Here is a 16,428-nt window from a genome sequence, read left to right as displayed (position 1 = left end):
AAACTTACTACACAAAGCTAGCTTAATCAAAACAGTCCAGTAATTGAATAAGAAAGACATACAATGGAAGAGAGCCAACAGATAAATCATCACACACATGGTCATTCAACTTGACAACACTAATAGTATTGAATAGGGGTAAGGACAAATGGTGGAGAAGGCGATGGCACCCCACTCCAGTACTCTTGCCTGGAAAATCCCATGAACAGAGGAGGCTGGTAGGCTGCAGTCCATGGCGTTGTGAAAAGTCACACACGACTGAGTGACTTCACTTTCACTTTTCACTTTCATGCACTGGAGAAGGAAATGGCAACCCCCTCCAGTGTTCTTGCCTGGAGAATCCCAGGGATGGGGGAGCCTGGTGGGCTGCCATCTATGGGGTCGCACAGAGACAGACACGACTGAAGCAACTTAGCAGTAAGGACAAATGGTGATGGAAAACTGAATACACCTGTTCAAAGGAATTAAGCTGGATCCTGACCTTCTGCCAGTTACAAAAATTATCTCAAAATGGATCAAATAAGACAAGACACTAAATGTAAAGAGCAGACAGGGAAAGAACACAAATAGCCATTTGAGTCACTTGAAAAATTACAGAGAAACTATCATAAAACAAAATATATAACCATACAGGTGTGAAACAAAATAAGGAAATCTCTATTCTGCTATGGAGCGATACTGAAAATACACTGTTAAGTGAAAAATATATATATACACAGGCATCCATAGTAATCTAATTTCTTGTAAGAAAGAGTATATACTTGTGTTTTCAGAAGTAAACGATGGAAGGATAAAAACAAAAACAAAAGAGCAAAGATCTGAATTTAACCCCTATACTAAAACTATACCTTATACACTAAGTTACACAAACATATAACCACATAAAAACTATAAATCTTCATAGTTTGGCAACATTTTCTAAATATGACATCAAAAGCACAGACCAAAAAAATAGATAAATTGGACTTCATCAAAATTTAAACTTTCATCCCTGACATCTACCTTGGCAGTGATTTTTTGGATTCGATACCAGAAGCAAAGGCAGCAAAAGCAAAAACAAAACAAGTAGGAATTCTCATGCAATGGCTGGTGGAACTAAAATGATGCAGCTGATGCAGAAAACAGAAGTTCCTCAAAAACTTAAACATGGAATTGCCATATGATCCAGCAATTCTATTCATAGGCATATATTCAAAAGAACTGAAAGTAGGGACTCAGATATTTGAACATCATGTTCACTGCAATATTATTCACAACAGCCAAAAGGCAGAAGCAACCAAGCATCTATTAACAGAAGAATGGATAAACAAAATGTGATATATACATACAATGGAATATTTCTCAGCCATTTAAAGGAAAGAAATTCTGACACATGCTACAACATGGATGAACCTCGAGGACATCATGCTAAATAAGTTACTTACAAAAAGACAGACACTGCATGATTCCAATTGTATAAGATTGAGAATTAGTAAGTTCATAGGAACAGTTATCAGGGGCTGGGGGGTGTGGGAAACAGGGAGTCATTGTTTAACGGACAGAGTCTCTGTTTGGGATGACTAAAAAAAACAACTCTGGAAATAAATAGTGGTGATGGTTATACAACATCGTGAATGTACTAATGTCATTGAGTTGTACACTTAAAAAGGTTAAACAGTAAACTTAATGTTATGTATCCTTTACCACGTTATGGCTTCCCTGATAGCTCAGTTGGTAAAGAATCCGCCTGCAATGCAGAAGACCCCGTTTCGATTCCTGGGTTGGGAAGATCCCCTGGAGAAGGGAAAGGCTACCCACTCCAGTATTCTGGCCTGGAGAATTTCAACTGTATAGTCCATGGGGTCACAAAGATTCGAACACAATTGAGCCACTTTCACTTTGAAAGTGGTAAAGCTGCTGCTGCTGCTGCTGCTAAGTCACGTCAGTCGTGTCCAACTCTGTGCGACCCCACAGACAGAAGCCCACCAGACTCCTCTGTCCCTGGGATTCTCCAGGCAAGAACACTGGAATGGGGTGCCACTTCCTTCTCCAATGCATGAAAGTGAAAAGTGAAAGTGAAGTTGCTCAGTCGTGTCTGACTCTTAGCGATCCCATGGACTGCAGCCTACCAGGCTCCTCCAGCCATGGGATTTCCCAGGCAAGAGTACTGGAGTGGGGTGCCGTTGCCTTCTCCGGTGGTAAAGCTACCACAATAAAAAAAAATTTAACTCAAAAAGTCAAAACAATGTGTACTAAGCTTATATAAAGTATCACAAAGCTCAATTTTTAAACATTAATCAACTCTAAAATAGCTAAAGGTTAAAAAAGCATAACTTTTTATATGGGTAAATCAACTGACAGAGATTTTATGATCAAAGGTATGTAGAACTACACTCTCTTCTCGAAAATTCAGTTTTGTAAATAAATGGGATTTCTAAACTAAACTACCTAAATCCTCATCTAAATCCCCATTAGCTTAGTTTTCTAGATTACTCAAGTCTGTTCCTTCTATGTTCATCTAGGAAAGCTTTTTTGGCTACTGGTCAAAGCAGCTGAGGTCACTTTCTTTTCACTAGCAATTTGTTGATTAAAATAGCCTGAGGCACCAATTGTTTTTTGAGTTTTTCCCCCTGAGATATGGAGATCATCTGGATTCCCTAATTATCCAAGCCAGCTTTTCCTCTTCTTCCTTATAAACAAATAATCAAGAATGAGCTCTATAGGAAGAGTTCTGTGATGCTAGATACACCAGAAAGTTCCTCATTCCTCCAGTATCAAGCAGCTCCTGGGTATTCATGTATAATAATGTAGCTAACACTTTTTAAGTGTTGTTTGCTGAGAAGACTTAGCTTGTCCCATAGGTCCAAAAACTGTTCTGCTGGCCCTCCAATGCTTGTGCTTCTAACACCACACTCATTTTGAAATTTCACATCCATACCGTTTGGAATGGGCCAGGTTATGCTGTGATAAGAATGCCTACAACTAATGCTTATCATAACATAAATTGATTCAACTCATGCAAAATCCTTTTGGGATTAAGGTAACTCTCTAAGGCAGCTGTCCTTCATGCACTGGTTCAGCCTGCCAAGCTGCTTTAATCTTATCTTACCTCCCATATTAGCAAAGCAGAGGGAGAACGCCTTTGTTCACATTTCATTTGCCAAAAAAAAAAAAGCCACATGGCTACACCTAATTTCAAGGCAATAAGGAACACAATCCTCAGAATACCTCAAAATAAACTAGTAGCAACAGGGCTTATCACATTAGTACAAGGTGAAATAAGCCAATCTCTTTGTCTCCACGTATGTTACTATTTTCCTCCAGTCCTTTTCAGTTCAGTTCAGTTCAGTCGCTCAGTCGTGTCCGACTCTTTGCGACCCCATGAATCGCAGCACGCCAGGCCTCCCTGTCCATCACCAACTCCCAGAGTTCACTCAGACTCATGTCCACCGAGTCGTCCATCGAGTCGGTGATGCCATCCAGCCATCTCATCCTCGGTCGTCCCCTTCTCCTCCTGCCCCCAATCCCTCCCAGCATCAGACTCTTTTCCACTGAGTCAACTCTTCTCATGAGGTGGCCAAAGTACTGGAGTTTCAGCTTTAGCATCATTCCTTCCAAAGAAATCCTAGGGTTGATCTCCTTCAGAATGGACTGGTTGGATCTCCTTGAAGTCCAAGGGACTCTCAAGAGTCCTCTCCAAATAGATGGGGAAACAGTGGAAACAGTGTCAGACTTTATTTTTGGGGGCTCCAAAATCACTGCAGATGGTGACTGCAGCCATGAAATTAAAAGACGCTTACTCCTTGGAAGAAAAGTTATTACCAACCTAGACAGTATATTCAAAAGCAGAGACATTACTTTGCCAACTAAGGTCCGTCTCGTCAAGGCTATGGTTTTTCCTGTGGTCATGTATGATGTGAGAGTAGGCTAATTTCATGGTCATGTGATCTGTGCAGTTATACAGGGCTCCATACTCAGAAAGACACTATGCTTGATTTAAAGCTCTCCTGTCATCAACTCGATATTCTTAATAACTTTATCTTTGAATTTGTGTTTTGTAGTGAAGTCTAACGGGACAAAGGAACAGGCAAAGGAGCAGAAGAGATACATGCAAAATGTCTGTCTATCTGCCATTCTTTTCTACTTTATTCTTACAACTTTGGTGATGCCCTGTGAACATTCAGTGGATCCATGATGTGTGGAAGTTTAGCAAAACTCAAAGGGATATAAAGTAAGCATGTTGTCTACAACTAGATAAGCAAGGGTAGTAATAGCCCAAGAAAAGTCACATTTTCTATTAAAATATAACTTTCTTCCCAGAGGAAAGGCAATCGATTCTAAGAAACATGAATTACCAAAAAGTCTACCACGTCTTTTCTTACTCATGTTACTTCCCTGTATTAACTAACCACTTACGATAAAAGTGACAACAAAAGGAAAGGGAAAGACAGAGGAAGAAGCCACAGGTCCTTTACCTTTCAGTTCTGCCAAATCAAAGGTAGAGACTGTTGGTAGAACGTGCAAGAAACTAAATAAAAACAGCTGAGTAAGTTTTTACACAGTGTTTTCCCTGTTCTGGTTAAGAATGAAATATACATGTATAAGCTATGAAGGGGATGACAGGATGAGATGGCCGGATGGCATCACTGACTCGATGGACGTGAATCTGAGTGAACTCCAGGAGTTGGTGATGGACAAGGAGGCCTGGCGTGGTGCAATTCACGGGGTCGCAAAGAGTCGGACACGACTGAGCTGAACTGAAGCTATGAAAGAGCATCAATTTCACATAAGAGTTAAATAATCATATATTTGCATTTAAAACTGGCATTGTACAATATAAAGATGAACAGTAAAATTCATGCTTAATATTAATAATTCAACAATTTCAATTGTTCTTTATTTAGAATGACATTAAAAAGTAAACAAACATGACAAGCTAAGAGAAAGATCAAAGAAGAAAGAAAAAAACTTTTTGTTTTAGTAACTTTAACAGCACTTTTTCCTGCCTTCTGAACTAGGGACTTTGCATTTTTATTTCTCAATATGTCCTGCAAATTATGTAGCTGGGCCTGCACCTGTTCAGATAAACAAATATGAACATGGCATGTGTTTTAACAAAGATCGTCAACATTAATACAGAAGGTGTTCAGTTAAAAGCTGGGAATACAAAGATAAATAATAGAATAGTCACATGTATAAAAAAGGAGACAGTCATATAATCAAATAATGACAATATTACATGACATATGTTAAGAAAACCCTGAGGAAAGAACCTAAGAAAAAGTGTTCATCATAGAGGTAATTGAGCTGTGAAAGGATTTTTCACTTGAGAAAGGGAGTAAGAAGGAATAAGATCTGTATATACTAGACAAAATACATTTATATAATTTTAACAAGTTTTAGGATGCAAAATAGCATGCATAATGATGAATACAGGAGATGAACTGGGAATGCAAATTAGTACACACATTTACATACCGAGTCAAGTTTAGACTTTAGCAAAGAGAAGCCATAGATTATGAGCAGAAGAGTGGCACAATTTCTGCTTCAGATTAACTTCTGCAGAACAGGAAGACAGAGATAAGAGGGAAAAGAGATGCTACTAAAGTAAGTAAAAGTAATTACCAATTATTATTAAAAAGTATTAGGAGGTTATTTAGGATCTTACTACAAGCAATTTTGGTGGGATTGTGGAGAGGGAAAAGCTGTGTTGAAAGTAAATGGACTTCTTCCCAGAAGATGCTTGGGTACGGTAGTAAGCACTGTAAATATCTAAGAGAAAGATCTAACTTGCAACATTTTCCAGATTTATTTGACCAAAACACATTTTTTGCCAGGACAACCTATTAGCATCTGAAAGAACTGTGGAGAAAGTAAGTTTTATAACACTGTTCTATGAAACAGAAGGCCAGCACTAACAGGGAAAGGCAGAGGGCAGTAGAGGACTTACAATCAGAGAAAAACAATACCAAAAGTGAGAAACAGGAAAGAAACCTGACTGAAATATTGCCAGGCTGGGTTAAAGGCCTAACTACATATATAAAACACCTGTCTACTAGTTTATACAATTTGCAGATATTTAAATTCATTCTGGGTAGGGGATTAACATAATGAATATCTCAATAGGGTACTGGATGGCATCACCGACTCGATGGACATGAGTTTGAGTTAAGCGCCAGGAGTTGGTGATGGACAGGAAAGCCTGGCATGCTGCAGTCCATGTGGTCGCAAAAAGTCAGACATGACTGAGCGACTGAACTGAACACAACAGTGATGATACTGGTGAGTGGGAGAGATAAAACTCAAAAGAGGTTATACAGAAAGATTACGGATAGATGAGAAAACTAAAGAAGTGAGAAAGATGTATACAGATATTAAGGAGATTTTGGTCAGAAGTAGAACCATTTCTGAACCATATGAGTAGCCGTGTCAAAGAAAGTTGAATACCACTGGAATACAGAAATTAAGGAAAAATAAACTTAAGATGTTAAGTAACCTTCAATGTTATGCTTCCAACTGCCTGATATGATATGGAGAATTATACCAATGATATATCAGTGAATACAGGGGAGTGACACAGAAGTTCCTAGACTGAAATGACAAAGTCAGGTAAGAAACAGCCAGTAGGGTACCAATCTTAAAAGAAGAGAAGCTGTAGAGGAAGATAGAAGAATAGACAGACACTAATTTGAAAAAACATGGGTCTGGTTTTCTGGCTTTAAGGAAGCAGGTGTGAGGAAAACAAGCTACACACCTCCTTAGAGGATTTAGAATAATGGTTCCCAGTTGTTTTTTTTTTTCTAACACATCCAAGAAATAGAATACATGTCCAATAGAAGAAAGAGAAACACAAGAATGGGAGATGGGAAAGGCTAGCTGTAAGTGCTTTAAAAGACCTTCCAAAGCAATTATGAAATACCTTCCTAAGCAACTGTACCTCTCATATAGCGAGAATCATTGGTTTAAAACTGGTACTATCACAGAAAGCATAAATACAATTTACAAACACAAACTAGCCATTTTTTACCTGTATGACAGAATACAAGACACTCAAAACAATACCATAAGTGGCTATAAAAGTACAGCAGCTCTTACAAATTTTTCAGTTTAAAAAAAGATTTGTTTTGAAGATACAGCATTAGCTAACATATATGTCTAATATGCCCATTCATTTATCTTTTCAAATCTGTAAAGTTAACACAGTCTGGTAGTGTTTTCACTTTATTTCTTGAGACACCTTGAGTGTATGACTTGAGTAAAATGACACAAACGGGATTGGTTTATGAGAAGAAAGAAGAGACATATTTTTTGGTTCATTGCCTGGGTACTAGGGTATGTCTTTAGCCTAAACCAGCAGTTCTCAAACTTTTTGACCTCAGGATGCATTTATGCTTCAAAAAATTACCAAGAATCCAAAGAACTTTTGTTTTTGTGTATTTAGCTATTGATATTTACATCATTAGATATTAAAACTGAGAAATTTTTAAAATACAAGAATACACTGTTAACTTATGCTGTATAAGGCCAGTATTACCCTAGTACCAAATCCAGAAATTACAAGACAACTATACACCAATGTCTCTTATGAAAATAGATGCAAAATCCTCAACAAATTCTAGCAAACCAAATCCAGCAATGAAAGGTTATATACCAGGATAAAGTGTATTCTAACCTAGGAATACAAGTTTGGTTCAATATGAAAACCAATCAATGTAATGCACCATATTAATAAAGGACAAAAACCATACAGTTGTTTTAACTGACACAAAAAAAGGATTTGATAAAATCTAATGTCCTTTTATAATAAAAAAAAACAACAAATTTGGAATGGAAAGAAACTCTCATCAATCTGACAGAAAAACCACATGTGACATCACACTTAACGGTGAAGGACTAAATGTTTTCTCCTCTAAGAACAGAAACAAGACAAAGATGTCTGTTGTCTTCACTTTGTTTTAATGTTATTTATTTATTTAGGCTGTGCAGCTTGTGGGATCTTAATTCCCCAATTAGGGGTTAAACCTGGTCTGTGGAAGTAAAAGCACCAAGTCCTATCTACTGGACCACCAGGAAATTCCCTACTGTCTTCACTTCTATTCAATACTGTACTAGCCAGGGCAATTAGGGAAGAAAAAGAAATTAAAAGGCATCCAGAAAAGAAAGGAAGAAGTAAAGCAATCTATATTTGCAGATGACATGATCTCATATATAAAGTCCTAAGGAATCTACAAAAAAGTAAATTAGAGCTATAAACAAGCCTAGCAAGGGTGCTATCCAAGATCAACATACAAAAATCAATTGTATTTCTATATACTAACAATGTAGAGTCCAAAATTCCATTTACAATTGCTTCAAAAAGAATAAAATACTCAGGAATAAATTTAATAAAAGAAATACAAGGTTTTCTCCAAAAACTGACAAACAGATCCTAAAATTCACACGGAAATGCAAAGGACTAAGAACAGCCATAACAATATTGAAAAAGAAAAGTAAAGTTGGAGAACTCACAACTTCAACTTCGATTTTCCAACTTCAAACTTCCTACAAAGCTACAGTAATTATGACTGGGTGGGTGGTACTGCCATAAGCACAGACATACAAATCAATGGAGACTCCAGAATCAATTGAGAATCCAGAAGTAAACAGAGACATTTATGGTCAACTGATTTCAACAATGATGCCAAGACCATTCAACAAGGGAAATAACAGTCTTGCCAATAAATGATGCCAGGACAACTGGACAGCCACATGAAAAAGAATGAAGTTGGACCTATACCTCACAGCACATATAAAATTATCTAAAAATGGGTCAAAGAACTAAATGTAAAAGCTAAAACTACAAAACTGTCAGAAGAAAACATAGGTGTAAATTTTTATAATCTTGGCTTATCTTAGCTATGACTCCAGAAGCACAAGAAAAAATAAATATAACTTTATCAAAACCTAAAACTTGGGTGCTTGAAAAAACACACTCCAGAAAATGAACAAAATGGCAATTCCTCAAAAAATTAAACAAAGATTTACCACATGATCCAGCAATTCCACTTCTAGGTATATTTCCAAAGAACAGAAAGCAGGGAACCAAACAAATATTTGTATGCCCATATTCACAGCAGCATTATTTACAAAAGCCACAAGGCAGAAGCAACCAAAGTGTCTATCAACAGATAACTGGAAAAACAAAATATGGTACATACATAAATACAACAGATAACTATTCAGCCTTAAAAAGGAAGGAAATTCCGACACATACTAGAGCATAGAAGAACCTTGAAGACACTGCTAAAAGAAGTAAACAAGTTACAAAAGGACAGATATTATACGATTCTAATTACATACAGTAGTCAAAGTCATAGAAACAGAAAGTAGAATGATGGCTGCTAGGGGGTGAGGGGAAGAGGGAACAAGGAGTTATTGCTTAGCGGGCACAGAACAGGAAAAAGGAAAAAGTTCTAAACATGGATGGTGGTGATGATGTGTGCAACACTGTGAATGTACCTAGTATCACTGAATATACACTTAATAATGATTAAAATGGTAACTTTTATGCATCTTTTGCCACAATTCTTACATTTGAAAAAGAAAATGAATAGACAATTCACAAAAGAGGACATTTTTGCATATCATTTATCTAACAAGGATCTAATATCCAGAATATATAAAGAACTCTTATAACAATAAGACAAATAATACAATTTTTTAAATGAGCAAAGAATTTAAATAGACATTTCTCCCAATAAAATATACAAAAAGCCAACAGACATATGAAGAGATGCTCAACATCATTAGTCATTAAGGAACTGCAAATCAAAACCACAATGAGATACCACTTCACCAGTTAGATAGCTAGAATTTAAAAGATGGACAATAACAAGTGTTGGTGAGGATGGGTAGAAATTAGAACCCTCATATATTACTAGCGAAAATATAAAATAGTGAAGCCTCTCAGGAATATAGTTCGGCAGGTCCTCCATAAAGTTAAACATAAATGTATCAAAACCCTCAGCAATTCCACTCCTGGGTATATATCCAAGAGAAATGAAAACATATCCACACAAAAACTTATACATGAATGTTCAAAGCAACAATATTTGTAACAGCCAAAAAGTGGAAAAAACCCAAATGTCTATCAAACAATGAATGGATAAACAAAATGTGGTATCTCCATAGAATACATTCCATACAATGTAGTATTATTCAACCATAAAAAGGACTGAAGTGCTAATACACGATATATTATGGATGAATCTTGAAAACATTATGCTTCAATGAAAGAAACCAGGCACAAAAAGCCTGTTATATGATTATACTACTAACATATGATTATACATATGTTATATGATTCTACTTATATGAAATGTCCAAAGTAGGCAATTCCAAAGACAGAAAAGCAGTTCAGTGGTTGCCAAAAGCTTGAGGGGGTGGGAGTGGGGGGGAATGCAGGGTGATTGCTAAAGGGCACAGGGTTTCTCGGAGGAAGATGAACATGTTCTGGAATTAAATAATGGTGATGGTTACATAAGCTTATGAACATACACTGAAAACTGCATGCTTTTTTTTTTGGCCACATCTCGTGGAATGCGGGATCTTAGTTCCCCAACCAGGAATCAAACCCGTGTTCCCTGCATTGGAAGCATGAAATCTTAACCGCTAGACCACTAGGGAAGTCCCTGAACTACATGCTTTAAAAGGGTGACTTTTACAGTACTGAAAATTGTATCTCAAAGCAAAAGCAAAAAAAAAAAAAAACCCCACGATTACACATTCCAATAGCCATCAAAGCAATAATGTTTTCATGTGTTTCTATCATTCTACATTCCAGGTGAGAAAATGAAAAGGGAAAAGGGAACTATCTTAACATTACTAGGAAAACAATTATGACTCAGAAACCCCAAAAAGATTCCCAACACATAGTTTGAATATCACTGACCTAAACCTAACACTCAGCACAAGATTGAGCTTAAATAGTTAATGATCAATCAATTTTAATGATAATTAAATTATTTAAACTACAATGTACAGCTAAGACTAACAAAATGCAATTAAATTTCATTGTCATGTATAATTCACACTCATGTTCTTAAAAGATAGTTTTTGACAACCTATGTGGCTATTTTGAATATAACACTCTTTGCATACTACAACCTAAGCTTGAGGTGCAACACAGCTTAGTGGTTAAGAGCTCTAACTCTAGACTTAGACACCCAGAGTTCAATTCCTGGCTCAGCAGCAAACTAGATCTTATCCAAGCTATTTAGTCTTTCTGCAGCTACTTTCCTCACCTATAAATGCTGATAATTTATAAGCTGTTGTGAGGCCTGAGTTAACAGTCTAAGATCCTTGGAAAGAAATTAACAAATAATAACTATACAGTAAGTTACTTATTATCATTATAAATCAAATACCCATTTAAAACTACCAGACTATTGTGTGTCTGCCTCTTGAGAAATCTGTATGCAGGTCAAGAAGCACCCACTCCAGTGTTTTTGCCTGGAGAATCCCAGGGATGGGGGAGCCTGGTGGGCTGCCATCTATGGGGTTGCACAGAGTCGGACACGACTGAAGCGACTTAGCAGCAGCAGCAGCAAGAATCAACAATTAGAACCGGACATGGAACACTAGACTGGTTCAAAATTAGGAAAGGAGTATGTCAAGGCTGTAATATTGTCACCCTGCTTATTTACTTTATATGGAGAGTACATTGAGCAAAATGCCGGGCTGTTTGAAGCACAAGCTAGAATCAAGATTGGCGGGATAAATATCAATAAATTCAGATTATGCAGACGATACCACCCTTATGGCAGAAAGCTAAGAGGAGCTAAAGTGAAAGAGGAGAGTGAAAAAGCTGGCTTAAAATTCAACATCCAAAAAACAAAAATGATGGCACCTGGTCCCATCACTTCATGGCAAATAGGTGGGGAAACAGTAGAAACAGTGACAGACTTTATTTTGGGGAGCTCCAAATCACTGCAGATGGAGACTGCAGCCATGAAATTAAAAGACGCTTGCTCCTTGAAAGAAAAGCTATTGACCAACCTAGACAGCATGTTAAAAAGCAGAGACATTACTTTGTAACAAAGGTCCCTCTAGTCAAAGCTATGGTTTTTTCAGTAGTCATGTAAGGATGTGAGAATTGGACTATAAAGAAAGTTGAGTGCCGATGAATTGATGCTTTTGAACTGTGGTGTTGGAGAAGACTCCTGGACAGCAAGGAGATCAAACCAATCAATCCTAAAGGAAATGAGTCCTAAACGTTCATTGGAAGGACTGATGCTGAAACTCCAATACTTTGGCCACCAGAGGGAAAGAACTGACTCATTAGAAAAGACCCTGATGCCAGGAAAGAGTGAAGGCAGGAGAAGGGGACAGAGGATGAGATGGTTGGATGGCATCTCTGACTCGATGGAGCTGAGTTTGAGCAAACTCCAGGAGCTGTGATCGACAGGGCAGCCTGGCATGCTGCAGTCCATGGGGTCGCAAAGAATCAGACATGACTGAGCGACTGAACTGATTATATGAATAAATTCCCTGAAACAAGAGACTATCTTCAATAAGTTTATACCTCTAAAATGTAGCAATGTCTAGCATAAAGTACAAATGCAAACGTTTGATGATTAAATGATGAAAGAATGAGCAACCTAAGGCAGTTCCTCCTATAAAACTGGGAGAACACTTGAAACATCTGAGAAGCAACATGGCATATGTTATTAAAAAAAAAGTACGCAGAGCTGCTTTCAATCTTCCTAACTCTATGATCTTAAGCAAATTAACCAACATCTGAGTCAGAGATTCCTCATTTAGAAAACAGGTTTCAAAAAAAAAAAAAGAAAACAGGTTTCATAGGGGTGTTACACAGAACAAATAAAAAAAATATATGGACATGTCTAGCACAATGCCTGAAATAAAACAGGTATAAACTTAGTTTAGTGTAAAAAATATTCTAATTTACTTAGTTCAGCAAAAGCAATCTTAATTCCTCAAACATTAAGACGAGAAAAAGTCTACACATCCTGCTTTACTACAGTATCCCTTCCCCTTGACCGTTAGTCTTTCTAGAACTGTTCTTTTTTAGAACACATTTCTATCTGCAGTAACAACTTACTTCAACCATTTGCAGTTTACATTAGGAAGTAATATATCTCACTGAATTTACCAAAATGGTCTTTTTTTTTAAAAAAAGGATAAAATTTATTGACATCAGCATTCATAGGTAAGTCTTATTTATAGCTTTTCTGACACCAGAAACTTGCTGCAGAAATAAAATTCATAACCTTTCCGACCCAAAGATCCTGATTTGACATTATATAAAGAATACAACATAATTAATCCTGCTTATTATGCATGTCAAGGTTAACTTTGAGGTCAAAAAGTTCTCCAATTACTGTTACTAAAATGACTCTGCTGCTGCTGCTGCTGCTGCTAAATCGCTTCAGTCGTGTCCAACTCTGTGCGACCCCGTATACAGCAGCCCACCAGGCTCCGCCATCCCTGGGATTCTCCAGGCAAGAACACTGGAGTGGGTTGCCATTTCCTTCTCCAATGCGTGAAAGTGAAGTCACTGAGTCGTGTCCAACTCTGAGCGACCCCATGGACTGCAGCCCACCAGGCTCCTCCGTCCATGGGATTTTCCAGGCAAGAGTACTGGAGTGGGGTGCCATTACTCAAAACTAAAAAAAATTCTCTTTAAACAGCATTTTATTAATTAGAGACATTTATAATTACAAATATAAATTTTTATTTAAAAAAGTCTAAAATTATAATATAGACTCTGTTCTGTTCCAGTTACATTAATTAAAATTAAATGTAATGTTAGAAGTAATTTACAATACTGAACTAAACTTATGTGAATGATAACATCTTGTTAGTTTATCTGTTACTAACAACCTAGGGCAATGGACACATTTTAATTTCTTTTTTGTATTTAGATTTTGCTAGACTTTAAACATTAAATGTTAAAACTTTTCACTTCCTTTTCTGTATTATTTCAAGGAAGCGTTCTTTTTTCATTAAATATCATCTTTTTAAAGCCTAAAACAACTTAAAATTCTTATCTGCCCAAAGTATACGGTTTTTAAGATGCACTCGAAAATGTTTATAAAAGGATCATAGTACACTAGATACTAGTAAATTCACTGTCTTAAGCAGTTTTCTAAATGAATCAATATTTCATAATTTTACAAGTTGTGACTAATCAATACTAGGATGCAGTGTAGTCCAACAATTTCTAAGCAGACATATATACAAGAGTTCTGAGCCTAAAGAAAATTTGAGCGTATGTTTTACTCACCTACAGAACATGCTGACTGATAGTAACCCCTCAAAAAAAAAAATTTAAAAAAAACTATCCCACAATTCACCACCCTGATATATCATTCTCTCTAAATTATCATATCCAGGTGGGATTACCCAATTTTAATAACTAATAGTTCTCATCACTTTAAAACAGAAACAGTGTATGTTCTGTTTAACCCAGAATTACACATTTCAGGACTACAAGACTTGGGGGGTGGGGGGGGGCGCGCCGATCTTTGGAAACAAAAGGTAACCTGATCCATTCCAGCTAATTACTAAATGCATACCAACAATACAAAATTCGAATTGCATTTCTGGACACTAAGAAGATCACAAAGGGAGTAGAACGTCAAATGTGCAAGGAACTACTTTTGTATTAAAACTATATCAAAACGAAGAAACATGGTACACCGAAACTAAGATCTCGCGCAAGGTACAAAATTCATTTGATTAAAAAGTTGATCATCTAAAAAGAATTTAATCAATGTTGTTAAAATAACAGTAATTCATCGCATCCACATACGACTTGAAATCCCGATGAGGTCTTTCTTTCAGGTCTAAATATCTCATTCTTTTGCAATCCGGATACCAAAAGGACCTGAAACCTCTCGCGGAGGCGTACAACACACTCGGAGAGTGCTATCTGTTTACAAATACGAATCTCACAGTTTCCCACGTCAACAGCGTTCATTACCACCATTCGACTGGGGGGCGGGAGACAGAGAAGGCGGGCGAGCAAGAAACGAAATCCTCACAGACACCTCTGCCTTCTCTCCTCCCGACAAGGGCGATCCCGGAATAAATATTTATTATGTATTATATGCGTGTGTGTGTCTATAAGTTATATACGTAGTCTATATCAAAGCCAGGGTGAAAGAAAAGGCACACAGGACAGGGAATCCTACTGGACCCCAGAGAATATTCACTCCTATCCCGTTAACTCAAAATCCGCCGCCTGGGTCTACAGGTTTCGGCTCCGGGCCGAGAGCCCCAACCTCACGGCGGAGTTCGGTCCCAAAACGCCCCGGTGCCCTGCTCAGGAAGCCCAGGCCGCCGCCCCTACCTCCCTCATCTCCGCCTTCCCCTGGGACACCCGATGCCCAATCCAGCAAAGAAAGAAGTGTCAGGCCCCAAGAGGGCGGCTGATACGCGCTCGGGCCGGGACCGCGACACCTGCGAGGCGCGGCACCTGAGGGCGAAGAGGGGGCCGCCCGGCCTGCCTCGAGCACACCCCCTCGGGCGCCGGGTGCTATGCCGCGGCCGGAACCTCCGTACCTGCGAGGCCCGCGAGCTACAGGCGCGCGCGGCGCCTCCTCATCTCAGTGGCTCCCGCTCCCCCTCCGCCTCCCGCTGCCGCCGTCACCGCCGCCGCCGCTGGAGGCCAGGACACGACGAGCTCAGGGCTCCACCGCCATGTCCGCCGCGCCGCGAACTGCATTGTGGGGGGGAAGGGATGGGGAGGGGGAGGAGAGAGGGGGAGAGAAAGAGGAGGACCCGCTGAGGGGAGGGGGCCGAGGGAGAAAGGGAGCCAGGGGAGGGGGGAGGGGGGAGGGGAGAGAGGGACAGAGCCCTGAATGGAGTCCCGACTCGGGCGCGGGTAGGGAACAAACGCACAGGAGACCCTGGGTAGGAGGCGCGGAGGAAAGGGTTTGGGGGTGCCCCTTCCTTTCGTTCTAGGGGCCCCAGGGCACTGGTTAAACTGGGGCGGGAGGTAGTAAACACCAACGGGAGAAGTGCTACATTCAGGGGCTTGTGGTGGAGACGGGAAACAATGGTGAGGGGGCCGAGATGGGAGGATAGCTCACTCACACGCAGTGAGAAGGGGCGAGCGCGCGAGGACACTCGTTAGCCCGCGAGGAGGGGGCGGGGCCCCTCTAGCGTTGGGGGAGGGTTGAAGTCACCGCGGGCTGGCGGGGCGGGGCGGGGCCCCCGGGCGGGGGTCGCTCAGTCTAGCTCCCTGCCGGGGCCCCACGGGAGAGCGGCGGGAGGACCTCTATTTGCTTGCCGAGGCCGGGGTCGCGGGCACTACCGCCCTGCTTAGGTCTGGTTCCTGGGCTGTGGACCTCCCCGCGGAGGCCCCCAAGCGTGAAGAGGGCCCGAAAGCCAACCCCCAGGGGTCGGAAACCCCGGCCTTGGACATGCACCCTCCGGCCTGGG

The 16,428-nt window shown here is 39.5% G+C and overlaps 1 protein-coding gene across 1 annotated transcript in view; it reads right to left on the bottom strand.

Annotated features, from left to right (window-relative positions):
- Positions 1 to 15,675, bottom strand: part of TUT4 (terminal uridylyl transferase 4) — a 135,945-nt gene extending 120,270 nt beyond the window's left edge. Inside the window, exon 1 of the mRNA XM_068964156.1 lies at positions 15,547 to 15,675. The gene's annotated coding sequence lies outside the window, so the exon portion shown is untranslated. The remainder of the gene's footprint in view (positions 1 to 15,546) is intronic.
- Between the last annotated feature and the right edge of the window lie 753 nt (positions 15,676 to 16,428).

This window comes from Capricornis sumatraensis, chromosome 2 (assembly GCF_032405125.1).
Source record: "Capricornis sumatraensis isolate serow.1 chromosome 2, serow.2, whole genome shotgun sequence".
Classification (NCBI taxonomy): Eukaryota; Metazoa; Chordata; class Mammalia; order Artiodactyla; family Bovidae; genus Capricornis; species Capricornis sumatraensis.
Note: the sequence above shows the minus strand (reverse complement) of the source record. Positions and strands in the feature narration are given on the sequence as shown.